The 26,209-nt window shown below is 44.7% G+C and overlaps 1 protein-coding gene and 1 pseudogene across 2 annotated transcripts in view; both read left to right on the top strand.

The window, feature by feature from the left end:
- The first annotated feature begins 13,870 nt into the window (after positions 1-13,870).
- Zfp217 (zinc finger protein 217) overlaps positions 13,871-26,209 on the top strand; it is a 40,676-nt gene continuing 28,337 nt past the window's right edge. Inside the window, exon 1 of one of the 2 annotated variants that reach the window (XM_017591806.3) lies at positions 13,871-14,104. The gene's annotated coding sequence lies outside the window, so the exon portion shown is untranslated. Of the gene's footprint in view, positions 14,105-18,353; positions 18,565-26,209 lie in introns of those variants that run through there. The other variant, XM_017591810.3, reaches the window with a different exon arrangement.
- LOC120102108 (U2 spliceosomal RNA) lies at positions 19,047-19,250 on the top strand (annotated as a pseudogene).

The following is a 26,209-nucleotide window of genomic DNA, read 5'->3' as shown; positions in this document are numbered from 1 at the left end:
CGAGGCTCACTGTCACAAACAGAAAAAGAGGATGGAGAGAGTTCAGCAGTTGGAACCACTGGTTGCTCTCCCAGAGGACCGGAGTTTCGGTCCCAGCACCCACAGCCATCTCTAACTCCAGTTCCAAGGACTCCAACTCCCTCCTTTGGCCCATTCCAGCATCAGGGACACACATGGTACACAGTCATACATGCAGGCAAAATGATCACACACATAAAAGATTAAATCTTGTTTTTAATTGTATTTACATGTTTATGTGTGTATATATACAGAGACCTGCCTACCTCTAAAGTACTTCAATTAAAGGTGTGAGCCACCATGCTTGGTCAAACAAAACAAACAAGCAAACAACAGCCCGAACCTTTTTGGTTGTACTGGGCAGGAGAGATGGCCCCGCAAGCTAAAAGACCTGAGTTAATCCCTGGAAACGACATAGAGATGAACAAGGAGAACCGATACCACAAAGTTGACCTCTGACCTTCACATCCCTTCCTCCAAAAACAAAAGCAAAAAACATGGCACTTGCGTTCCCATTCACAATAATTAATTGGTTGATTTAAAATTATCATCCAGCTGGGCTGGCAAGGCAGCTCAGTGGTTGAGAGGAGCACTTGTTTCTCTTGGAGAGAGCTGGGTTCAGTTTTCCTTATTCAGCCACTTTCGACGACAGTTCTGGGAATCCGATGCTCTCTTCCGGCTTCCGAGGACACCAGGCGCGCATATAGAGTACAGGTATGCAGGAAAAGCAGTCACACACATAAACATACAATAAATTAATCTGAGGGGGGAAATTATCATTCGCAGTGTTATTTCACCGTGCGGGTGCTTTCCTTTTTAAACGCGTGTGCCAGCATGCAGATCCTTAATCATAGCACACAGGAGGCGGAGACAGAATGTGAGTCTGAGGCCAGCCTGGTGAATTCCAAGCCAGCCAGTCTACACCGGGAAACCCTGTCTCAAAGAAGGGGGAAAGAGTGTGAGGGAACTCCAGACAAAGAAAGCTGGGGGTGTGGCTTAGCGGCAGAGCGTTCGTAACAGCCAAGGTGGTGGGTTTATCCACAGAAGCCAGAACAACGGGAACAAAATAAACAAAAGATTTAAAAGAACAGGAAAGCCTCTGTGTGTGTGTGTGTGTGTGTGTGTGTGTGTGTGTGTGTGTGTGTGTGTGTGTGTGTGTACTGCTCACTTCCTCTTCAGAAGGCGGTAGGGATGAATCACCAGAGAAGTGATAGGAGGATTTGGTCCAGAATAAGAAGTTTCCGGAACATTATCAAGTCTTTGTGTATGAAGCTGGGCTTCCTCCTGTTCTGCGTCCACCAGGAACAATTATGAGGATTCAGAATGAGAACACTGGAGGCTCGTAAAGTCTCCACGAGAAACGAGATGTCGATCAGCCCGCAGCTTAGCTGGTTAGCCTCCAGCTTGACCTCAGAACAAACAGCACATTCGCCATATCATGGGTGGTTAAAGACTGAAAAGCATTTCTTATATATCAACAGTGCATGAGAGACACATATACGCCTGTGAATAGGCTTTAATATATTTAAGATGTATAGAAAACAAAACAAGACTTTTGAGAATTATTTATTTTTCTGTATATGCATTTAGTCTGGATGTCTGGATGTCTGGATGTCTCTGCTCCACATGTCTGGTGTCTGACAAGGGTGTTTCATTCCTTGGGACTGGAGTTACAGGTGGTGTGAGCCACCATGTGGCTGTTAGATATGAATCCTGGGTCTTAACCAGTGCTCCTCGCCACTGTATCCCTCGTCTCTCCAGCCCCCCAGTCTCCCCTCACCTCAAAGAAAAACTTACTTGTGGCCAAGTGAATAGAATTTGCAACTGAGAGAAATCTTCCTCCAAACATTAAGGCTAGAGTTGAGGTTGGTTTTATTTTTTTTTTTTAAAGATTTATTTATTATATGTGAGTACACTGCAGCTGTCTTCAGACACACCAGAAGAGGGCATCAGATCTCATTACAGACGGTTGTGAGCCACCATGTGGTTGCTGGGATTTGAACTCAGGACCTCTGGTCCGTGCTCTAACCACTGAGCCATCTCTCCAGCCCAGTTTTATTTTTTTATTATTTTTTGTCTCTTATTTTGTTTGATCACTGCTGCTTTAAAACAAACAAACAAACAAAAAAACAAAAAAAACAACTTTTTTTTTCAGCCAGGTGTGGTCACACACGCCTTTAATCCCAACACGTGGTCTTTTCGAGTTCAAGGCCAGCCTGATCCACATAGTGCATGCTCCAGGACAACGTAGAGACCCCGTCTCCAACAAACACATACGTTACACTTTAAAACTTATTTGCTGGGGTTGGGGATTTAGCTCAGTGGTAGAGCGCTTGCCTAGGAAGCGCAAGGCCCTGGGTTCGGTCCCCAGCTCCGAAAAAAGAACCAAAAAAAAAAAAAAAAACAAACTTATTTGCTGTGCGTGTGAGTGGACACATGTGCTGCGGCTCAAGCGTGTGGGTCAGGGCATTATTGGGGAGTCAGTGCCTTCCATTGTGTGGGTTCCGGGGATGAAACTTAAGTTGGCAGGCAAGTGTCCAATCACCGTCCTGGCATCTTGTTGGCCCTCTCTGCCGTTTCTTAATATAGGAACCGCAGCTTCTCTTCTGGCTGACCTGAACTTGCTAGAGAGACACTGTGAACATGTGATACAACCGGCACATGGGTTCAAAATTAATCAGATTTTAAAAAAAGAGAACCAGGTGGGTTGCAGTTCCCTGCTCAGTCTGTTTTAGAATGGACTCTCCCTGACTTCCTAATGCTTTTTCCCTTGAGATGGTGGGAGGCAGAAAGGGAGAGAGAGAAGAGGGAGAAAGAGGGACTGATTGTGCCTCGGAGACAAGGTTTGAGGGGCGAACTTTGGCAAACCCAGCCTGGAGGCATCATTGAGGAAATAGCTCCATGCAGCAAAGTTTAGCTGTGTGATTCTGGGCATGCCGGTTGCCATCTCTGTGCCCCAGATTTTGCCCATCTGTGAGTGAGGACATTCATAGATCTGTCCCACTGGGGGCTTGTAGTTAGGATTAAAGAATACGGGGGTGACACTCAGAAGGTGTTGCCAGGAATGAAGGAGTTTACACAAGATGTTTGCCTTCCTCTTCCCTGCCCCTGAAATGCCTGGTGTTCTGCAAATGGGACCCAGAGAAACCCAGCACCAGAGAGAGGGATTTGCCACCTCAGAGGGGAGCATCACCCAGCAGAGAACAGGGGTTCCTTTTACAAGGTTTGAAATGAAATTGGGTCAGAAGACAGCCTGGTACAATGCCAAGGGCAGGGGAAAAGGCTGACTCCGCCCAACACAACCCAGCCCAGCAGGAGGGCAGGGCACAGGGACTTTTAGCTGAGTAATTCAGCCGAATTCCTCCCCACATGGCCTTCCTCCTCCTTCCTCAACAGAAATGTCCCGTCCCTCAGGTGTTCTAGCTACCCACTTGAGAGGGCTTCCCTTTCCCAATTGTCCCCCTAACACCAGCCTGAGTTTGTCATCAAACGCCACATTGTGTTTCCCATGGTACCAGTATAACCACCCACTGAGTGAATTACTAGAAAAATGATAAGATTTAAAAAGAATAATAATAGTTTTCTCCCTTGGTGACAGGGGGGAAAAGTCCACACTCTTACATCATTGTTAAAATTGTGAAATCAAAACACACAACTAGCCACACAAAGGAAATTAAAACACAGTGGGGATCATTAATAAAATGATGGGGTGGGATAGAGGAGGGGAAGGGGGAGGGGGGAAGGGCTGGGATAAAATGATACCAGAATGCACTCTGGGAGAAAAAAAGAAAGAGGAAGCCATTTCACAGAAAACCCATACTTTAGACCACTTCCTTCTCTTACAGGTAATCTGTGTGTTGAGAGAGAGAGAGAGAGAGAGAGAGAGAGAGAGAGAGAGAGAGAGAGAGAGAGAGAGAAAGAGAGAGAGAGAGAGAGAGAGAGGCAGGAGGCAGGAGGCAGGAGGCAGGAGGCAGGAGGCAGGAGGCAGGAGGAGAACAGGAAGCTTCAAGGCAGAGAGGGGCAACTGGCAGAAACCCTGTTTGTGGATTCTAGAAGTTACAAACACGGGATCCATTGGAAAGCAGGACACACAAACTCCCCGTGTCTCCCGTTCAAGATAAGAGCGTGTAAATTCAGGGGGAAATTGAACTAAGCTCTGGAATCCTAAGGGACCGATTTTTTTTTTTTTTTTCTTGTCTGAGCCACTGATTTTCAACCTATCAAATGGGACATTCTCCTTTCTTCTGTGCCTTGAAGTCACCTGTGAAATCCTCTTAACACTACAATGCAAACAGAAGGCGCCATTTGAGGGAGGGAGGGTTTCTGCAGTCCTAGGTGAAGGTGAACTGTGGGGAGTTTCCAACACCAAGCGTTCATCTTTACTGACTTTTTACCCCAACTCACTGATTTTTACCTTAAAATTTATAATTTTATACACTTTAAATTTTTATAAAGTTTTTGTTTTGTTTTATACAAGATCTCACTACGTAGTCGTGGCTGGCCTGGAACTTGCAGAGATCCATCTGCCTCTGCCCACCCTCTGCTGGGATCAGAGGGTCATGCCGCCACATCTAGCCTAAAATTATGTGTCAAGAATAAATGAGAGTTGGCACATGGGTTTGGCTCCCCAAAGCCTTGACTGCTCACAGCTGTAATTCCATTTCCTGGGATCCGATGCCCTTTGACCTCCTCCCTAGGCAGCAAGAATGTATGAGGTAGACGAAGGCAAAACACTCACACGGATAAAATACAAACAACCTTTTAAAGAATTCGTATAAGGGCTGGGTGTGATGGCGTATAGCTCTCATCCCAGCACACCAGAGGCAGAGGCAGGGGGATCTCTGTGAGTTTGAGGCCAGCCTGGTCTACATAGCAAGTTCTGGGTGGGCAGCCAGGACTATATAGAGGCACCCTGTTTTAAAAAGCAAACTCTATAAGTAAATAATGCTGGGGATGTGGCCGAGTGGGTGGGGCGATTGCTCAGCGTGTGTATGAAACCCAGTCCACAGCATTCCACGAACCCCCAATGGAGGTGAAGGCAGAAGGATCAGGAGTTCAAAGCCTGCCTCAGCTACAAAGCCAATTATAGTTGGCAGCCTGGACTTTCATGATAGCTTGTTTCAAATATATATTTGTTTAATTTATATATGCATTTGATATATATGTATATATATGTGTGTGTTAAATATATATCATATATATTTGTTTAATTTGTATACATACTTGGGATATATATATATATGGATATATATGTGTGCTAAATATGTGTCATATATATTTGTTTAATTTATATACACACTTGATATATATATATATATATGCTTTTGGGATATTTATATGTTTCTTATATCACACACATGCATATATCATATATATATACATATATACCTATACATATATATCATACACACACATATGTATATCCAAAACCAACAATCTCCCCTTTAAGAGAAGAGATAAGATGAAGCTGTTTTAAGCGGAAAAACCAGCTCTCTCGAATTTATAGCTTGAGCTCAGTACTGAGAAACGGATCAAGAAGTCAGTATTCCCTAGCCAACACACTCCTCTCATCTGTAACCCGTCTCTAGCCAAATTCTGCAGGGCTGGGGCTGTATGTAAGGCTTCCTAGGAACACAGGGCAGCCTATCTGGGGTCCACGCCCATTTACAGTTCCACATGAAACTTGGAGGCCGGCCAGGGCTATGGCCAAATAGTTACTGCACCAGAATTAGTTAATCAGAGGCCCCGGGGGAGATCGCGATAATCCCCTCCACATGGACCAGCAGGGTATGGGGAGGTTCTGAACTTCTGTCTTATTCGGAAGGATACCCCCAATCAGCCATGCCCACTCTGCCCAAACTCCCCAGTCCTCAGCAAATCTGGGACAGCCTATGGGTTTGGGCCACCGACTGCTTTTGGCAGAGGAAAGAGAGAGAGAGAGAGAAAAAAAAAATGGTGTAAGCAGGTTTCGAAATCTTGATGATTTCATGAACCAGTCAGTGTTTCCTTTCAGAAAAGCGCCGCGGTTGGCGTTGGAGAAGAACTGGCTTTGAGAAGCTTTCTACATCTCCAGGAGCTCCTGGAGCGGCCAGGCATCCCAGCCTGCCTGTTTACATCCTCCAGAGGGAGTTCATTCACCTGATAACAAGACTCTAGAAAATAAACCGTCACGCACTCGCTCCGTCAGACTTCCTGCTTGCTCTCTCTGGCAAACGCCTCGAGGTTGTCCTCCTCGCTTCTGTTTCCTGTTCGGCTTTTCCATTGCATTTCTCTAGTTTTCTTGTCTTAGAGCTGTCCACTGAACTTTCTTTACGGTTGGCATGTGTGGATTGTTCACACGAATGAGTCGCATTATGGCTTTTCCTGACACGTACACGGTGAATTTGGTACTGCTCGCCCACCCCCCGCCCCCACCTTCCAAAATGCTCCCCCTGTATTTTTTTTTTAAAGTTTTTTTTTTTTTTTTTTTTTTTTTTGAGACAGGGTTTTTCTATGCACCCCTGGCTGTTGTGGAATTCACTCTGAAGACCAGGCTGGTTGCCTGTCTCTGCCTCCCAAGTGCTGGGGTTAAGGGGAAGAGCAGGCATCGCTTTTTGTTTTTAAAATGACCATTCGACTTTGTGCATTACCCAATGAGTTTAGCTAGGGTTATTTGCAGGAGGGTTTGGTGGGAGGTGTTTGGCCACCTTAAACTATTCAACATATAGAAGTCTACCTTTTCTTCAAGAAACTAGTCGTTTTTAACCTCAAAAGGAGAGTAGTTGTATTCATCGGAATGGCACGCTGTATGTTTCTTTAGCCTATGAAGCTACATGAATAAAACTATTTCAAATGTTACCTTGAAATCGTTTGGCCACGGTACCAATCTACTTTTTTTTTTAATTTAATAACTTTATTTGTGTGTGAGTGTGTGTGTGTGTGTCAAACAAGGCTGAGCATTCTGTGGCTGAGTCACATCTCCCCTCCGGCCCTCACTTCAATTTTAAAAACTTCCTTAAATATCCCTGAACCAATGAGAAGAGGTGTCATGGCACCGGGCTGTGAAAAAGCATCGAGGGGACCCAGTACTTTCTTTGCTAATCCGGAAAGATTAATCTTAAAAATGTAATACTACTACTACTACTACTACTACTAATAATAATAATAACAACAACAACAGTAGTAAGATAAAAAAACAAAACAAAACAAACACAACCCTGTCCCTTTTGTGTCTCTCCGTGTAAACAGCCATGCATAAACAGTCCTAGAGCTGACACAGAGGACGCCCATTGTCTCCGCTGGTGTGGATGGAAGCAGCTTTGGCGCGATAAACCCAGTGATTCAGACGTGGAATGTTGGTAACGTTGTAGGCATGCAAACAGAAATTAGTCGGCTCGCAGGAAGGCTCTGTAACTCGAAATTCAGTCAATAAAGTTAAAACTGAGAGCGCTTCTGAGGTTACCCGGAATCTATTTGCATACAGGCTTATCTTGTTTCTTAGGCAGAAGAAGGGTGGGGAGGGGAGGAGGAAGAAGGAAAAAAAAAATCCCAATTTTCACCACATGTTCTCAAAATATAGTCGCCTAAGACGACACCGGGTCGCGGGCCCAAGTGCTGACTGTAGAGAACCCAAATGCACCAAAACCGTCTCCGTGTGAGCAGCAAACACGCCGCTGGCCTCGGGTCATCTTACTGAGAAAATCGCACAACCACACTTTATGTCCGCGGGGACTGCCGGGTTGGGTCCGGACTGATTCTGTTCCCACTCGGGGTTCAGAAGTGGGCTTTGCCCCCGCGTGGGGTCAAGGTCGCAGAGGGTCCCCGGATCTTTCTGCAAGTCACACGGGGACAGATGACGCCCGGGAGTCCGCCCCGGTGCGTTTAGCTTTACACCTAGTGTAAAGTGCTTTAATCCCGGGAAGGAAAACCGGAATCGCTGGTAGTTTTTTTTTGGGGGGGGGAGGGGGGGTAAGGGGGCGGTGAAATCGTCACGTGTGTGTTGGAAGTAGTTTAAGGACACACCAAGGATGAGTGAGAAGGGCCATACCTATCGGGAAGATACTAATTTAATTTTAAAAAGCATACTCAGTTAAATACATTTATTCATTTATTTGTTTGTTTATTCTGTTTATTTTCGCAAAGGGACAAACTTTATTCAAAGCAGAGGCGAAGGATTTTGCTTAGTTTGAGGCCATCCTGGTCTACAAAGAGAGTTATAAGCCAGCCCAGGGCTACATAATTAGACCCTGCCTCAAAAATGAAAGAAAGAAGGAACAAAACTTTATTTAAACACAAATCCACAGTACAGGTTGGTTAACTCTGCCAGGGAGCAGAGGACGTCCTGACTTGTTAAGCAACGGCAGGGCTGGTCTTAGGGTTTAGTGAGTAACGGGGGCTTCCTGAGGGGACAGATGAATTGAGTCCCTGGGACCCACATTTGGAAGGAGAGGGAAGACCTTTGACCTCACATGTAGGCTGTAGCACACGCATTGCACCCACACATACATAATGCTCAAGGACTTATTCATATTTTAATTCTTGCTGTGTTAGGGATTGAACCAAGGGCTTCCTACATGGTGGGCAAGAACTCTAGTCAGTGAGCTGTAACTCTAGCCCTACTTATTATTTTTGAGGCGGGATTTGATCTAGCCGGGATGGACTCCAACTTGTTATGTAACAGAGGATGGCTTTGAACTTCTGATTCTCCTGTCTTCAACTTCAGATTGGTGGGATTAGAGACCTTCACCACCACCCTTGTGGGTTTTGGGGGCATTGTTTTTTATTTGTTTGTTTGTTTGTTTTTTGTTTTGTTTGACATGGCTCTCTCTCTCTCTCTCTCTCTCTCTCTCTCTCTCTCTCTCTCTCTCTCCCTGGCTATCCTGGAATTTACTATGTAGACCAGGCTGGCTTTGAACTCACAGAGATTTGTCTACCTATGCTAGGATTATAGGCGTGGGCCACCTGGCTTGGCACATTAATTATTCTAACTGGGACAATCAGAAAGTCTGGTAGGGGCGAATGTCTCTGATCATCTTGGTAATCCATTTCCATTGTAATGGGAGTTTTCAATTCTCAGCCCGAGAGTGCTTTAAAACGTAGAAGGATACGTTGGGAGAGAAGATATTTTAATTGCTTTCAAATGTCCCAATAAATTGAGAGCCAGAGAGTGCTGCCGCAGCATTTCCTTGCCAGACCATGACAGGCTTGTTTGCCAAATCTCTCTCTAAGCTCTCTCCTCCTTTTTCTAATCTTGGGAAGTGTCGAAGATATTAAGTGCTGCTGGCTGGTCAGAAACGTAAATGTTTGCAGAAGGCTTAAACCTTCAAATGTCCTAGGAAAGACACAAACACCAGATCGCTCTTCTGAAAACCACCTAAAACTTAAGGGACAGGGGAAAAAAAACATAGGTCCTCAAAAAAAAAAAAAAAAAAAAAAAAAAAAAGGAAAAAAAATATATATGGTGGACTTGTTTATATAATTTGTTATCTTTTAGTTCCTACTGACAGCCTCCGGATAAACTGCCAGTCTATGAGTAAGGAAATGACTCCAATTAATGAAGATAGGCAGAGAAATATCAGTAGGGCCAGGAGGCCCAAGGTTGCTATCTAACCGTCACGACAACATCTGCAGGGCTGGCAGGCACCTCTGCCAGGCGAGGGAGCAGCCGGTGAACCCAAACCTCAGCAAAGTTACTAAGACGGCTCCAGTTCATGTCTAGGAGCAGATGAGCAACTTCTCTACCCGTTCTGTATGAGCAGAAACGGAACCTACCAGCCCTGGTGAGTGTCCTTGTGTCCCAAAGCTTAGAATTAGGTCCCTTCAGGGGCAGGATCTCATGTAGCCCAGGCTGGCTTCACATACTCCAGAAAGTAGAGAGTGACCTTGAACTTCCGAATCTCTTCTTTCCAACTTCCCCGCAATGGGATTACAGGTTTGGATCACCTCGCCACGTGGTGCTAAGGGTAGAATGCAGGGCTATGCACACGATAGGCAACAATCTCAAGTCTCTGTTATTATTACTAATTAATAATAATTAATATTATTTATATTATTATTTTTCATATGAAACCTAGGGGCATGAAGGTCTCAAAAATTTGAATCATAACCAGCCTGCTGGTGCATGCCTTTAATCCCAGCCCCTAGGAGTCTGAGGAGGACTGATCTCTGTGAGTTCAAGATTAGCTTGGCCTACAAAGTGAGTTCCAGGACAGAGAAACCCTGTCTCAAAACACACAAACAAAGAAAGCTTTGACTCACGACCATACAGACTGCAGTGTCTCCCTGATGGGTTAGCACATTCTGCTTCATTGCTTGGATATGGAGAGAGGCCTGGCTCCTCCCCCTACAGAACCTCTTCCCCCACTTCAGAACACCTCCTTTCCAACCTTCATATTTAGGTGTAGCTAAAATAATTTCAATAGAATCCCCAACTACAATTCATTAAAAAAAAATGTTTTGTGCCATAGCAGGATTCAGGCTAGAGCCTGGAAGTGAGGCTAAGTCTCACAAAATACAAGATAAAAAAATGACACCACGCAGTGGGGGCGCATGCCTTTGATTTGGGCACTCAGGAGGCAGAGGCAGGTGGATCTCTGAGTTGGAGGCCAGAATAGTTTACAGAATGAGTTCCAGGGCAGTCAGGACTACACAAGAGAAATTCCGTCCGTCCGGGGGGGAAAAAAAAAAAAAACCCAACAAAAAAACAAAAAAGCAGAACAAAAGATGCTTTCCAATCCACAGATCCGGAAGGAGCTCTGAGAGTTAATTTAGAAGACCTTATCTTACTCTGACCCCATAGGTAGCAATGAATATCCTAGTAAGAGCACCAGTGGAAGGGGAAGCCCTGGGTCCTGCTAAGACTGAACCCCCAGTGAACTAGACTATGGGGGGAGGGCGGCAATGGGGGGAGGGTTGGGAGGGGGACACCCATAAGGAAGGGGAGGGGGGAGGGGGATGTTTGCCCGGAAACCGGGAAAGGGAATAACACTTGAAATGTATATAAGAAATACTCAAGTTAATAAAAAAAAATAATAATAATAAAAAAAGAAGACCTTATCTTTGTGTTGTTGTTTAAAGAGCTTAGTTTTTATTTTTTTGATTGTGTGTATGTGTTGTTTATATTGGAGGATGTGCACATAGGTACACCCAAAAAGCCCAGACTGGGTATCGAATCCCCTGAGATTGGAGTCACAGTGGGTTGCGAGTTGAAGGTTGTGGGTGCCGGGAACCAAACTTTGGTCCTCTGCCAGAGCAGTTCACGCCCTTAACCTTGGAGCTGTCTCTCCAGCATTTGAGTATTGCCCTTCAAATATTGGTGAGATCCATTTCACTTCACTCTGGATTTCTTTCATGTTGAAAGACTCGTTCACTTCTCTAGTTATGGACTGTGTCCAGTATTGGGCTTTATTTGCATTTTTTTCTTCTTGTTTTTGGCGTTTTAACTCAGGGCCCTTCCCATGTCCGAGGAGCGTTTTACCCTGAGCCACCTTCCCAGCATCTGCACCGTATTAAGTACCTAAGGCCTGTTCCAAGTAGGTCTGATTACAAAACCAATAAATGAAGAAAGCCCAAGTCTGTGACTTATGCTTCTCTAAGGGTCATAACTAAGTGGCGGCATATTTTTTGAGCATGTCATAATTCCGGAATACAGGAAGAAGCCACTACATTTGGCTTATCTTGTAAGCGAAACTGAGTCAGGGAAAACTATGTCTTACATGATATTACCTAACATAAAAATTCCAAGATCCATCCATCCACTCATCTATTCATCTGTCTATCCATATACCCATCTATATACATATTATTTATTTATTTTGGTGCTGAAGGCTGTACCAGGACTGTGAAAGGTCTAAACTGGCCTTGAACTACTAACACACATTCTTAGTTTGAGATCTAATTAACTCACCAAGGCCATTGGCTGCCCACAATTTGTGTGTTAAACCTCACGTGATTTTTTTTTTTTCTCAGAGCTGGGGACCTCACGTGATTCTTGTTTTAAATGGATGTATTTCGGAGGGGTGTGGAATCTGACGTCTACAGTCTCAGCATCGGAGAGGCAGAGGCAGGACAATTGCTGAGTTCCGGGCCATCCTGGGTTACAGTGTGGAACTCTGTAAATTAAGAAAAAGCAGATAAAACAAATTAAATTAAATGTATGTCAAGTTTGTATGTAAAATATATCTATATAAAACACATACATACATGTGTATTTTTTTCCTCCTTTGTTGGTTTGTATGCTTGTTTTGTTGTTTGTTTCTGAGACAGGGTTTCTCTGTGTAGCCTTTGACTGTCTTGGAACTTGCTGTGTAGATCAGGCTGGCCTGGAACTTGGAGATCTGCCCGCCTCTGCCCCTCAAGTGCTGGAATCAGGCATGCACCACCACTGCCTGGCATCTTTTTTTTTTTTTTATCTTGTATTTTGTGAGACTTAGCCTCACTTCCTGGCTCTAGCCTGAAACCGGGCATGCAGAAGATCCCCTAGCCACTGCTGGGATTAAAGGTGTGAGCCCTCATGCCCAGCCTGAAATTTTCTTCTTCTGAAGAAAAGATTTTTCCATTATTTCCCAGATGGTTGGTTTTATTTGATCTTGTGATACTTCTCACAAACAGGCATGTGTTTCACTGCCTGGCTTTCGTGTGTGTGTGTGTGTGTGTGTGTGTGTGTGTGTGTGTGTGTGTGTGTCTTTTAAGTGTGGAGACTACAGGCACAAGTCATTCTGTCTTATTTACAGTTAAAACAAGTAGGAACCTACCAGAAGGACTATAGACAATTCAAGGAATTGTGAGTCAGGGGATCACAAGTTTCAGACCAGCCGGGGATACCCTGTCTCTAAATAAAGAGACAAGCAAACACATAAGGATCATGGGATACAATACGTTGGGGAACAGATTTAGGCTTCCCCCACGTACAGAATGATACTTCTCGAAATAGTTTGCTAATAAAACCCTGTTGAATCAGCCGACTGTCTACTTAGAGTCATTCTCTATGAAAACCCTCTGGCAAGGAGCGGTGGTCCTTTCTGTGTAATATAGAAATTTCAAGGTCGAATATGATTCCATTTCAGGGGGGCTGAAACAGGAGAATTGCCAGGAGTTTTACTAGGCTACACAATAAGACCCTGTGGGTTTGTTTGTTTGTTTGTTTGTTTGTTTGTTTGTTTTTTTCCCCAGAGCTGGGGACCGAACCCAGGGCCTTGTGCTTGCTAGGTAAGCGCTCTACCACTGAGCCAAATCACCAACCCCAGACCCTGTGTTTTTTAAACAAACAAACAAAAACAGACAACAGAAGATGAACGACAACAATTAAGAAAACTCTCTGAACTTTACCTGAGGTAACTGTGGCTGAAGTCAAACCCAGTGTTTACAAGGGAAAAAAAAAAGTCTTCTGTAAGAATATGACATTTCCTTTAAGCTGCGTTAGCTTTGCCACCTAGTCTTCAGATTTGATCAACTATGTCACCTTGGATAGCAGTGTAATCTAGCTAGGAAATCTTCCTCAAGGTTTTATCTTCGGAGGACAGCATCTTAAACAGTTTCAGTAAATGGTACTAAAAAGTCAAGTGCTGGCTACCCAGCTTAGAATCATTTGCCTGTGAGTAGCTGAGAAAGCCGTTTTTGTTGTTTGTTTGTTTGTTCGTTTATTTTGACAATATCTCACTGCTTAGCACTGGCTGGCCCGGAACTCACTCTATAGACTAGAGTGGCCTCAGATTCACAGACATCCCCATGCCTCTGCCTCTGGAGTGCTGGGATTAAAGGCACGCCCAGCTGAGACAGCTATATTTTCAAACTTAGTGTTTATCTACTGCTCACTGTGATCTCCAGATACATAGCGTATGTCTGAAGTCTCGAAGCTCATCGGACATCTTTGTCTGGTAAACATTAGGACAAGAGGATGTGTGTAAGCGAATAGAACGGAACACGTTAAATTAAGTGGCACCGTCTTCGTTCCAGGCTTTCCTTCCCACCACCGTCCCGTTCGTGGACTTGTGGGGTGTTGTGCACACTGTGTGTCGGGCGAAATGGGAACTGCACAGCCGGAAGTGGAGTGCTTCTGATACTGCTAATTAAGGAATGTGGAACCCTTCCTTTCTGAGTCAGCACCGAGGTATGTAGAACTCTGCCCTGCTCTCTGCTTACTGCATGGAAGTTTAGAAATAAAACCGGAGCGTCTTGTCATTTAACATTTAAGAAGCAGGAAGGAGGTGCTATGCCTGTGCCAGTGTGTGTGTGTGCGTGTGCGTGTGTGTGTGTGCTTGTTTAAATGGTTGCTGATCTTTGAAAGCTTTTATGATAGCTGGCCCTTTTATCATCTGACTATATTTACAACATAGGTTCTCATGGCACAGTGCTGTCCCAAAAGAATATTGCACACACCGGTAACAGGCGGGCCTTTCCAGCCGCTAAAGTTTCATAGCATGGGAAACATCTTATAAGGTTGTTAGATCCTAGTTTTAAGTTTCTTTTTTTGTCAAATACACCTTTAATTTCAAAGGTTTTTACCGGAAGGTTTATGGAAAATAGAGAGAAACAGGAAGTGGAGAAAAGGTCATTTGTATCCCATTATCGAAGAAAAAAAAAAAAGACTATTCAGAACTAGTCTGAACAAATTTGAAGTGCATGTAAACGGAATAGCAAAAAATAGTAGACTGATTCTCCTGTAACCCAGTACCCAGTTCTATAATTTCAACGTGTTAACCACAACTGTTTCAATTCTCCTGTAATCTGGAAAAGTATTCTAAAGTGTAAATTCTAATGTATCATGTCAGTTTTCTGTAGGTCTCTGTATACATCTCTGAGCACATATAGCTTCATATAAATTATTAAAGAATTTTGCATGTGCCAAACATTTTACAGATAACTCGTTGGTTTGTTTAACCCATACTCAAATTTTTTCGTGATAAGAAAATCCCTTCAGTTCTTTCCTGTTTATTTATGTGTGTATACGCACGTAGCATAGAACACATGTGGAGATCAAGGGACAACTTTGGGGAGTGAGTTTCTTCTGCCTTTTAAGTCCCGGGGATTGAACACAGGTCATCGGGCTTGGCTCCCAATATCTTTACCAGCAGAGCAGTCTCCCTGGCCCGATTTAAATTATGTTTTTTTGGGGGGGGAGTTTTTGTTTGTTTTGTTTTGTTGAGACAGGGTATCTCTGTGTGGCTCTGCCTGCCCTGTAGCTTTGTAGACTATAGGCTGGTCTGGAACTCTCAGAGATCCACCTGCCTCTGCTGAGATTAAATCACCACTGCCACCACGGCCGAGTGGATTTAAATTCTTGTTTATTTTTGCTTTCTCTTTGAGAGATAGTCTTGATAAGAAGCCTAGGCGGGTCCTCTTGTGCTTCAGTGTCCCAATGGCTGGGAGGATTTCAGGCTTGGATCACCTCCACGGTGAATTTAAATATTTTCATGTGTACCAATATTTTTTTTTCTTTCCAAAAAAAAAAAAAAATGTGAGACTGGAGACATGGTTCAGTGGTTAAGATCCCTGGCTGCTCTTATGAAAGACCAGGGTTCAGTTCCCAGCACCTACATAGCAGTTTACAATTCTCTGTAATTTCAGTTCTTTTTTTCTTTTTTCTTTTTCTTTTTTCTTTTTTTTTGGAGCTGGGGACCGAACCCAGGGCCTTGTGTTTGCTAGGCAAGCGCTCTACCACTGAGCTAAATCCCCAACCCCTTGTAATTTCAGTTCTAAGGGACCTGACACCCTCATACAGACATACGTAGAGGCAGAATATCAGTGCATGTGTTTAAAAAAAAAAAAAAAGACCTATACAATTTTGTTTGGATTTGAGACTCAGATGACTTCCACCTCCCAAGTATTGAAGCACCACTCAGTCCAGTTTGATTTGTATTTTTAAAATAGTGTGATTGTATCTTGGATTTTCCATTTGCGATCGAACCTTTCTCAGTGGTCTATTGAAAATTAAAATAAAGTTTTGATTAAATTAATTAATTAGTTTTGGGGGAAAAAATCTGTTGCTTAAATTGTCCTAGAACTTTCTTTTAACCAAGGGTGACCTGAAATTCCTGATTCTTCTGCCTCTATATTGCATGTACTGAGATTATATATTCCGATTTTATCTATCTATCTATCTATCTATCTATCTATCTATCTATCTACCTACCTACCTATCTATTAGTTAGTTTGACTTTCAAGATAGAGTTTCCCTGCCTGTCCTAAAATCTTATTCTATAGACCAGGCTGGCCTTGAATTCACAGAGATCCACCTGTTTGCCTCCCACATTCTGGGATTAAAAGTGTGTACCTCTGCCAGGCTCTGATCTTTATCTTTTATTTATTTCATTTTTATTTATGGGTGTGTTTCTCTGCACGTGTGCACAGGCGTGCAAATGCCAGAGGAGGCCAGAAGAGTGTGGGATTCCAAGTTGGTAGAATTACAGCCAGCTTGTGAGCAGCTGTTGGTGGGTTTGGAGTTCTGGACTCTGGTCCTCTGTAAGAGGGGCAAGGTTCTCAATGGCTGAGCCTGTAGGGTTCACGTTTTGACTTAAAAATGGCTGCATACACTCATGTAGGGTAATCCTTTGATTTAGGGAAGAGTGTGAATTTTCTTCCCAGTCATTGTTGCTCTTAAGAATTCTTGAGACCTCCTCGGGGCCTATGTCCTTAGGCTCCATCCCAGGACTGTTACTGCTGGATCCAGATGTATGAATATCTGTAAGTCCCTTGCCTGTCTCATTGCTATGTGTGCAAAAGGACTGGACCAATTTACACTTCCACTTACAGAGGCTGATAGAGGTCCTGGGAAGATGCTCAAAGCAGGTGCTTTTCAAAGTTCTTATAAATCACCGGGTGGGAGGTTGGCTTGTGCTTGTCACGTGGCTGTGGTCTTCTGGAAGTAAATACAGGTTTTCTATAGCTGTAAAAACACTGGCTACGGGCACTGTCAAACAACCACGACGTGACTTGGATTAAAAGGGGAAACAGGATGACTTGTTGAAAATATGGTCATGAAACAGTTTCCACTCCTGTCTGGGAGGGGAGATGACCCTGCAGTTGGTCCCCAGGCCACTTTGTTGGGTGACCAGATCTGTAAAGCATAGTCCAGCACCCTCTCTATTGGCTTACAACCCCCCCCCCCTTTTATATTTTCACAGGTAATTTATTTCCACATGGCTGAGTTCATGAGGCAACACTGTCGAACACTTCTGGCAGTGTTTTGTAAGGGGTGTTTCTTTCCAGCCCCACTGTGTTGGGGAGTAGAGGATGAAGTAGGAGACGGTTAGCCAAATTCTATTTTGATTTCTTGGGGACGTTGCTTTTATTTTCGGACTTCCAATCATATTGCGTATTCTGTTCCTAGCATTCTTGTTTCTTTTAAGGGATAGATAATACCGCCCGCCCGGGATTACAAGTTCTGCAGAAAATCCAGCTCTCTTGGTTTGAAGGTTTATGACCCGGCACCCCTCCCCCACTCCTTTGAGGAAGCAAGAAAACTCATTAGTGCTGTGTTTATGTAAAGGGGTGGGGAGAGAGAAATGCTAAGGACGGACTAGGGGAGTTCTTCTAACAAACACTTTTTCTTTCCTTTGATATTTTCCTGTATATGTATCTTTCCGGTTCTCAAAAGGCCAGTATCTGAATTTTAATTGCCTTTTCTTAGGTGCGCAGCGGGGGTGCACACCTTTAACCCCAGGAGAGGCAGAAGCAGGTGAATCTGAGTTTGAGGCCAGCCTGGTCTAATGGTTCAGGAAAGTTGGGCCCAGTACCGGGTGTTTTGACCTCTCCAAAGCCAAAGAAATTCCTTCTAGGAAGTACAACAAAACTTAGTCTTTTAAAATGTCTCTCAGGACGACACGCTGGCTTGGTCTTTTGTAAAAGCGTGTCAACAATTTTTTAAAAAATTATTCAGTGGGGCAGGGGGATTAAACCAGAAGGCTGTTTGGATGCTGGGAAGAGGGAGAGACTCTTGGCTATTGTTTAGCTGGTCGCCACAGCCGGCCTTATCTTAAGTTCGCAAGTGAGTGTGGCTTAGTGGTAAGAGTGTAGCATTCCTACGGTCCTGGGTTCAAACCTTCTCCTCACGTCCCCCCCCTCTACCCCCCAGCATTAGAGAAGCTGAGGTATTGGCTCAAGCCTGCCACCTCAGCACCTCAAGAGTGGAGCGAGGAATATCGGGAGTTCAAAGCCAGTCTCAGTTGCACTGGCCTTGGAGGCCAGCCTGCGCTACATAAGGAAGATGCTGTCTCGAGCAAACAAACACCAAGGGTTCAGTGACCGGTTCTCCTCATCCTCAGGGTCGCCGCCTTCACGCTATTCCCCTAACTAGAGCAAAGGCCAAGGCTGAGGAGCCAAGGCATGACTGAGTCCCGGAAGTCCACGAGAACTGTTGGGCCCATTTCCGGTTGCCTGGCCCTAGCAGGTGTTTGAGTGTGTGCGGGACCCGCCCTAATCTCGCTTCCTTGCAATCTCATTGGTGGGATCTTTGCTGGCCCGCCCACCTGTTGGTATTTAAGGCCGGGCGGGCTTCATCCGGCACCAGTAAGTCCGAGGAGGTTCTTCGAGGTGGTCAGAAGATTGCTCCCTGAGGATTACCACGTTAAGGTACAGGCTTCGGATAATTCCACCTGCGTTGTTCATACCAGGACCGCTAGCTGAGGGTTGAATGTCTAGATTAGGCAAATCAAGACTTCAGTCTGACACGGAGTCGTCGTCGTCGTCGTCTCCCCCCGGCCCCCCACAAGAACATGTCTATGGGTTTTACCCAGGCTAGACGTCTTCTTGGTTGGAGTCTGTGACCGTGGTCACTGGTATTTTGTGTCATTTTTGAGTACTGGGACATTGAACCCAAGGCCTCCCCTGTGTTCTTTTTCTCTTTTAAGACAGCCTCGAACTGTTTCATAGTCCAGGCAGGCCCCTTGTATGTTCCCTGACTAAAACTAGGATTACACACCTACACCACCAGGCTAGAACCAGTGTTCTTTATGGTGGTGCTTGCTGTGCGCCAAAACCCCGAGTGCAGAGTTTTGAGTGTCTCCAAATAGCCTTTCCTTCATCTGCAAAAAGGGAGAGAACAGACTGGGAGACTTACATCCGATGGTGAAGGTGGCAGGTGGGCAGTGAGACCACGTGTAGTATCCGTTCTTACCAGTTTAATATCTGATATGTCCTCTATCCGAGGGCAATATATTAAATGGACTTTTGGAAGGAGGAGTCGGAATAGAAGCTCGCTCTGTCTACTCCACTCACCGACCTGGTATTGTAGGACCTCCAGGAACGGTGCACCCCTTTCGGGGACTTACAATGCTGGTCTAAAAAAAAGAGACTTGGGAACTTCCTTTTTTTTCTCTGGCTCTTGCTCTTGTTCTACCACTTTCTCTACGTAAAATGGTGCCATAAAATGCTCCGTTGAGAGGTCTACTTTTCCGTTTCTCTAAGCAGGTCCTTGAGGCTTGTATCCCCTGTTACTTGCTGTCGTTGCTCTCGGTTTGCAATGATTGAGCCCTGAGGCATACGGTTGTTGGACTCTTGTCACCGCAAGAACTTTGATATTGGTGGTCTTTAAATCTCTTACACGGTCCAGATCCACTGCAAGAACAAGTTTAAAAACTAGCTATCTCGAACATAGTACGGAACAAAACTTTTAAGCCTACACCTTCAAACGTACAAAACAAAAACAGAACGCCCCCACATCTCAGAAGTGTATGTCAAGGGCAAATAAAGGTGATCTAGTAGGGGCGACTCCTTACTTCGTTTGCTTCAAGACCTATTCAGGAAGTGACTGCTGACTTGTTTTCTCTATGGTCTTGAGGTCAATGCTCTTAACTAGTGAGCCATCTCTCCCACCCTATCTATCTATCTATCTATCTATCTATCTATCTATCTATCTATCTATCTATCTATCATTATTGCCTATTTTCTTTTCTGTAAAAGGTTGGTTGGCTATTTATTTATTTATATTTGAGACCAGGTCTCATCTTGCCCAGACTTGCCTTGAAGTCTTGATCCTCCTGCCTCAGCCTTCTTAGTCCTGCTAGAATTATAGGCATCAATGGGATACTTGGCTTACCTTTCTTTTTTTTCAGAGCTGGGGACCGAATTACCTTTTTTTTTTTAAGCAGAGGGAACATAGACTTTATTAAGGAAAACAGAGAAAGGGCTCCCAGAGTGGGAGAGGTTCCAAAGGTGAATACTTTTATTATGATTTTTTTTTCTTTTTTCTTTTTTCTTTTTTTCGGAGCTGGGGACCGAACCCAGGGCCTTGCGCTTGCTAGGCAAGCGCTCTACCACTGAGCTAAATCCCCAACCCCTTTATTATGATTTTTTTAAGACAAAGTTTCATGGTGTTCACGTGGTATAACCCTCCTGCCTCTACCTCCCAAGTGCTTGAATTACAGGTGTGTGTCACCTTGCCTGGCTGTAAGAGGATTCACATACAAGAGCTAATCAGAGAACGAATTGTGTACCCCAGGCCAAGGGAGAAACTTTCCATTCCCCCGTCACAGTCTCTTGGGCATCTGGGATTTCAAGTGTCCCTAAGTCATGGTGTGGCGTTCACACTGGCACAGACCATGACTCCAGTACATGTATTCTTTTTGTTTCTTCCTTTTTGTTTTTTCTTGCCTGCCTCTGCTGCTGGGATTAAAGGTGTGTGCTAACACAGCCAGCCATTTTCTTTTATTGCTAGTTATCCTTGAAGTTGTATACCGGACCTTCGAGTTGGACACACTTAGATATCTAAGTAGTTGCAGCAGACAGAGCTGGTCTATGTTGCTGGCTGAGGAAATGGCTCACTTAATAACTAGGCTAGTTTGTTACTCTGCTGTAACTGAGACCAGAAGGCTCCAGGCAGATCATGCACATTGCCCTACGTCAGTTTTCAGCTGGTTTCTGTTGCCAGGCTGGCCTTGTTCCTTGATCTTTTGGTCCCTAAGTCTAGAATGGTCTAACTTCTGGGGCTCCCCCTTTTACTTTCTAACCTATGCAAAAACAAAACAAAACAAAACTGTTGGCACTGCACCTATTCCTAGAGGTCCTCTCCAAATTCCACCTCCTTCAGTCCCTTTCCCCTTGGTTTCAGAACTTGTCCTTGAGTATTAACCTTTCCAGAATAGGAGGTAGGTTCTGGAGCAGGGTGGGGGGTGGGTGGGGGGATGGGGGGTGGGGGGTGGGGTTGGGGAATCTGTTTTCAACTTTTAGATCTTTTATTTAATTATGTAAGTAATTTCCCATCCCGTGCTGCAGGCTCTTTTTACTTAATATAAATATTTAAGGCCAGGTGTGGTGGTAGACATCTTTATTCCCAGCACTAGAGAGGCAGAGGCAGGTGGATCTCTTTGAGTTTCAAGGTAGTCAGGGCTGCACAATGAGATGAGATTCTTTCTATAGCCTAGCCTAGGATGACCTTGGACTTCTGATCCTGTGGTCTCCGCCTCAAATTCAGGCAATTCGGGTGTGCCCCAGCTCACGTGATTTTTTTTTTTTTTTTTTGTAATTCTGAGTTTAATTTTTCAGATGCTACATTTCCAGGAAAGAGTGTTGGTTTTTCGTGTTTTGCTTAATTAATATGTTTACAGACCACTAATTTTTTTAATTATATAGAGAGAAATCTATCTTACTTATCTTAATTATATATAAAAAAAAGTTGAAAACATTTACCACTAAAAGTGTTCTGATTTTTTTTTCTCTTTCTCATTCACGACTTAGTGACTTTTGTTGGGGGGGTCTTTACCGATTTACAGCATTCACTAGGGTATATCTATGATCTCGTGGTTTTATTTTAGAAGGGGTACCTGTTTTACATTCACATGTATATGAAACTTTCTGTTAGCGACCTTGGCGGACTTAGATTATTGTGTTAAATAATTGTGTTAAACCTGCATGGGGGGGTTGGGGATTTGGCTCAGTGGTAGAGTGCTTGCCTAGCAAGCACAAGGCCCTGGGTTCGGTCCCCAGCTCTGAAAAAAAAGAAAAAGAAAAAAAAAAAAAAGCTGCATGGGACCTCTAGACTCTCATGTTGTTAATGTAAACTGCTATTTATATCCTGCCATTTGGTTGTTCAAAGTTTAAAGATTTTCCCCATTACAGCGAAGCTTTGGATGTCCTTGTGTTTCCCTCTCTTAACTGAAGTGATGGCCTCTGCCGGGGAGACCCCACGTCCATATGCCACTCTGGTTACTTGTGTTTATGTTTGATGACCAAATGCTTCTGTCAAATAGAAGCTTCTGGAGAGCAGCATTCTGGACTGGTCTTAGCCCCCCTCTATAATTGCTCTCTAGCTTAGCTGCTTCGGAGAGAGAGATGGACTGTAAATATTTACAAAGTGAATCAGGCCGGCAGGTTGGCGGAGGCCGCAGTATAGCTTTGCATCCTGGTGTCCAGAGAGTGAACGGAGTCATGTTCTGGTAGAAAAGGAACTTTTCATATAGAACCGAAGTTCTATGGTTATTGTATGGTGGAGAGGAAGAAAGGGTCTGCAGGTGACACCAATAGAGGGATCGAGAATGATGGGATATGGGGTTGGGGATTTAGCTCAGCGGTAGAGCACTTGCCTAGCAAGCTCAAGGCCCTGGGTTCGGTCCCCAGCTCCGGAAAAAAGAAAAAAGAAAAAAAAAAAAAAGAATGATGGGATATGAAGGGGAGGGACTTGGGTCAAGGTGTGGCCTGGGAAGACCTTTGCAGGGCAAGCTGAAGGAAGTCTACAGGGAAGCTGAAGCTGGTACCTGACTTGGGGTTTTTATTTCAGTTTTGTTGTTGTTGTTTGGGCTCAAATATAGCTCAGGTTGCTCTTGAAGTTGCTGTGTTGCTGAATCCAGATTTGAACACTAGACTCCTGCCTCCAGCTCCAGGTCTGTGCTGGCATTATAGGCCTGGGCTACCAGGCCCAGCTTTTGTTTCTGTCTTTCTGCGTAGCTCAGGCTGGTTTCAAATTTGCAATCCTGTCTTAACTGCTTGGGTGCTGCAGTTACAGGTCTGCCCTGCACCACGGGCTCTGGGAGGCCGATTTATTTCTTGAGGTAGGGTCTCAGGGAGTCAAGGCTGTCTTCAACTCTTGATCCTTCCCCTTCTGTCCTCCAAGTGCTGGTATAGCAGACAAGGGACATCATATCTGTCAGGATATTTGTTGTATTGTTCGAGTGCTTATGTGGGTGTGTGTGTGAGTGCGTGTGTATTAGCCCACATTCGTGGTATATGGCATGCACATGGAGGTCACAGGACAACTTTTGTGAGCCCTGGGGATTTAACCAAGGCTCTGCAGGCTGCTTTGGCAGTAAGTGTTTTTCCCTGTCTAAACTTGTGCTGCTCCTCCTGGCTCTGCCTCCCACACTGACAGCATGGATGTCATGTCCTTCCTGGCTGGGTTACTTATTACATTTTAGAAACACTTATGGCCTTCTGCTCTGTGGAGAGAGTCCTGGCTGAGACCCTGATTTTTTTTTAGTTTATTATGTGACTACACTGTTGCTTTCTTCAGTCAGACACACCAGAAAAGGGTATTGGATCCCATTACAGATGGTTGCGAACCACCATGTGGTAGCTGGGAATTGAACTCAGGACCTCTGGAAGAGCAGTCAGTGAGCCATCTCTCCAGCTCATGGTACCCTGATTTTTAAGACCTTTTCTACTACTTTCAGACACTGTTCTCTCTTGAGGAACAGAGACATGGACAGCTGCACTTAAGGCCATGGTGGGAGTCATGACTTACTTCTTGGTGACCAAGTGTGGTATTGTTGAGACAGTGTGAGAAGGGAAGGTGGTGTCCCAGGGCTCTATATGGCTCTCGACATCCAGGAAAGGAAATAGGGAGTCAAGTATGTTTTAGGCAGGGCGTGATGACATACATGCCTTTGACCCAGCACTTCAGAGGCAGTCAGGATCTGAGCAGAATCCAGCCCTATTTTACAGAGAAGTGATAGGCCAGCCAAAGGCTCGCTATTAAAAAACACTTAACGGGGGGCTGGGGATTTAGCTCAGTGGTAGAGCGCTTACCTAGGAAGCGCAAGGCCCTGGGTTTGGTCCCCAGCTCCGAAAAAAAAGAACAACAAAAAAAAAAAAAAAACAAAAAAAAAACCAAAAACACTTAACGGAACAAAGATCCATTTACTCCAATTATACTAATCCACAGCTGAGAAAAGATTAATATAAAAATCCGTACTGGAGAGATGGCCCAGTGGTTAAGAGCACTGACTGCTCTTCCAGAGGTCCTGAGTTCAATTCCCAGCAACCACATGGTGGCTCACAACCATCTATAATGAGATATGATGCCCTCTTGTGTGTACAGGAAGACAGCTGCAGTGTACTTAGATATGTGAGATAGCGTGAGGCAGCGCTATGATAACAACAGGCTTGGCTACCGAATTAATTGGAGCTGGTGTGTGCAGTCAGCAGAGCACTACAGGAAACTTGGGGACCTTGGAGCCTCTAGCCAATTAGCGCTCACAGATCTCCCCCTCACCCCATGAAGGCATGTTTTTATAAGCAGTTGGACTAGGGGAGATGACCTAGGAAAGGGGTACCAGGGGCATGTGGACACTGCTATGGAAGGTTGAGGGGAGTCAGAAGGGTGTGGGGACCAAACCAGATGAAGAGGGTTTCAGCTCTATGGGATGCTCATGATGTGTTGAATGATGAATGACCTTTGACATCCTACTGCAACCGAGCTCATCTCCCCCACCCCTGCTACCCCCAAGGCCTCACCATGGTCTTGTTAAGTCATTAATATATTATTTTTTGGTTCTTTGTTCTCCCCTGCCCGTGCTAGGCAAGCACATTCCCAACTTAGTGAGAGCCAGAGGAGCAATTTTTTTTTTTCTTTTTTTCGGAGCTGGGGACCGAACCCAGGGCCTTGCGCTCGCTAGGCAAGCGCTCTACCACTGAAGCTAAATCCCCAACCCCCGGAGGAGCAATTTTTATTTTTAATTTTTACCTCCTCTTCCTCCTCTTCCTCTTCCTCTTCCTCCTCCTCCTCCTCCTCCTCTTTCTTCTCTTTTACATTTGTTTGATGTGTGTGAGTCCACTGTCGCTGTCTTTAGACACCCCGGAAGGCATCGGATCCCTATTACAGATGGTTGTGAATCGCTATGTGGTTGCTGGGAATTGAACTCAGTCAGCTTCTATGTAGCTTGGACCATCAACCCCTGAACCATCTTTCAAGCCCCCTACTTAATTGTTCTTTACGTCAGGATCTCTGGTGGGTAGCATAGGCTGGTGGGGAATTCCTTCTTCTGGTTCACACTCCCCTACTGCATGACTACTGGGTATCCACCACACCTGCCAGTAAAGGCTAAGGCCGATTTCCGGGAAGGGAGCTACTTCTGCTCTCTAGTTCCCTTCTGTCTGTCTCCAGGAGGGAGATAAGCCCAGAAGGGACAAGGACTCATTGTTTTGCCTACCATTCTGCCTCCTGTGCTTACAGCCAACTCAAGGTACCTGATGTCTGGGCCAGAGGTAAGGTTTGCTCAGACAGGAAGCCTCTAGAGTTATGGAAATACTGCTCATTTCTGCTGACATTCTGCATTACTCTTATCTCTTAGCATCCTCATTTTTCATCATGCAGTCTGGGGATGGGAACTAGCCTGTTCTGCATTGAAACAGCAAACTGCTTCAGCCCAGCCTCCTACGGGTTTAATTAGTCCATTTTGTCCCTATTTTTGAGACAGCATCTCATACAGCCCAGTCTAGTTTAGAACTTGGTATGTAATCCAGGTCATCCTTGAATATTTTTTTCTTTCTCTTCTCTTCCTCTTTTTTTTTTAAATTTATTTTATGTATATATGAGTACACTGTCGCTGTCTTCAGACACACCAGAGGAAGGCATCAGATCCCATTACAGATGGTTGTGAGCCACCATGTGGTTGCTGGGAATTGAACTCAGGACCTCTGCAAGAGTAGTCAGTGCTCTTAACCACTGAGCCATCTCTCCAGCCCATCTTTGAACTTTTGATTCCCCTGCTTCTACCTCCTCAATGCACTGTCACACTTTTAATTATTCATTTATATGGATACTTTAATTATTAATTAGTTGATTGAGACAGAGTCTCACTATAAACCAAGCTGTGACCTCAAGCTTACAGAGATTCACCTGCCTCTGCCTCTGTCTCCTTAAAGGCTTGTTCCTTCTGGTCCTTTATTTAGCCTTTATTATTTGGAGATTGGGGTCTCAGGGTGGCTGGTCTGGTCTTGTTTAAGACCTTCTGAGCAGCTGGAGTTAGTGCCCGAGCAACCAGGTGAGGCTTAACCACACCCTTTC

The sequence above is a fragment of the Rattus norvegicus genome, chromosome 3, assembly GCF_036323735.1.
Source record: "Rattus norvegicus strain BN/NHsdMcwi chromosome 3, GRCr8, whole genome shotgun sequence".
NCBI classification, from domain to species: domain Eukaryota; kingdom Metazoa; phylum Chordata; class Mammalia; order Rodentia; family Muridae; genus Rattus; species Rattus norvegicus.
The sequence above is the reverse complement of the archived record's forward strand: the minus strand, read 5'-3'. Positions and strand labels throughout refer to the sequence as shown.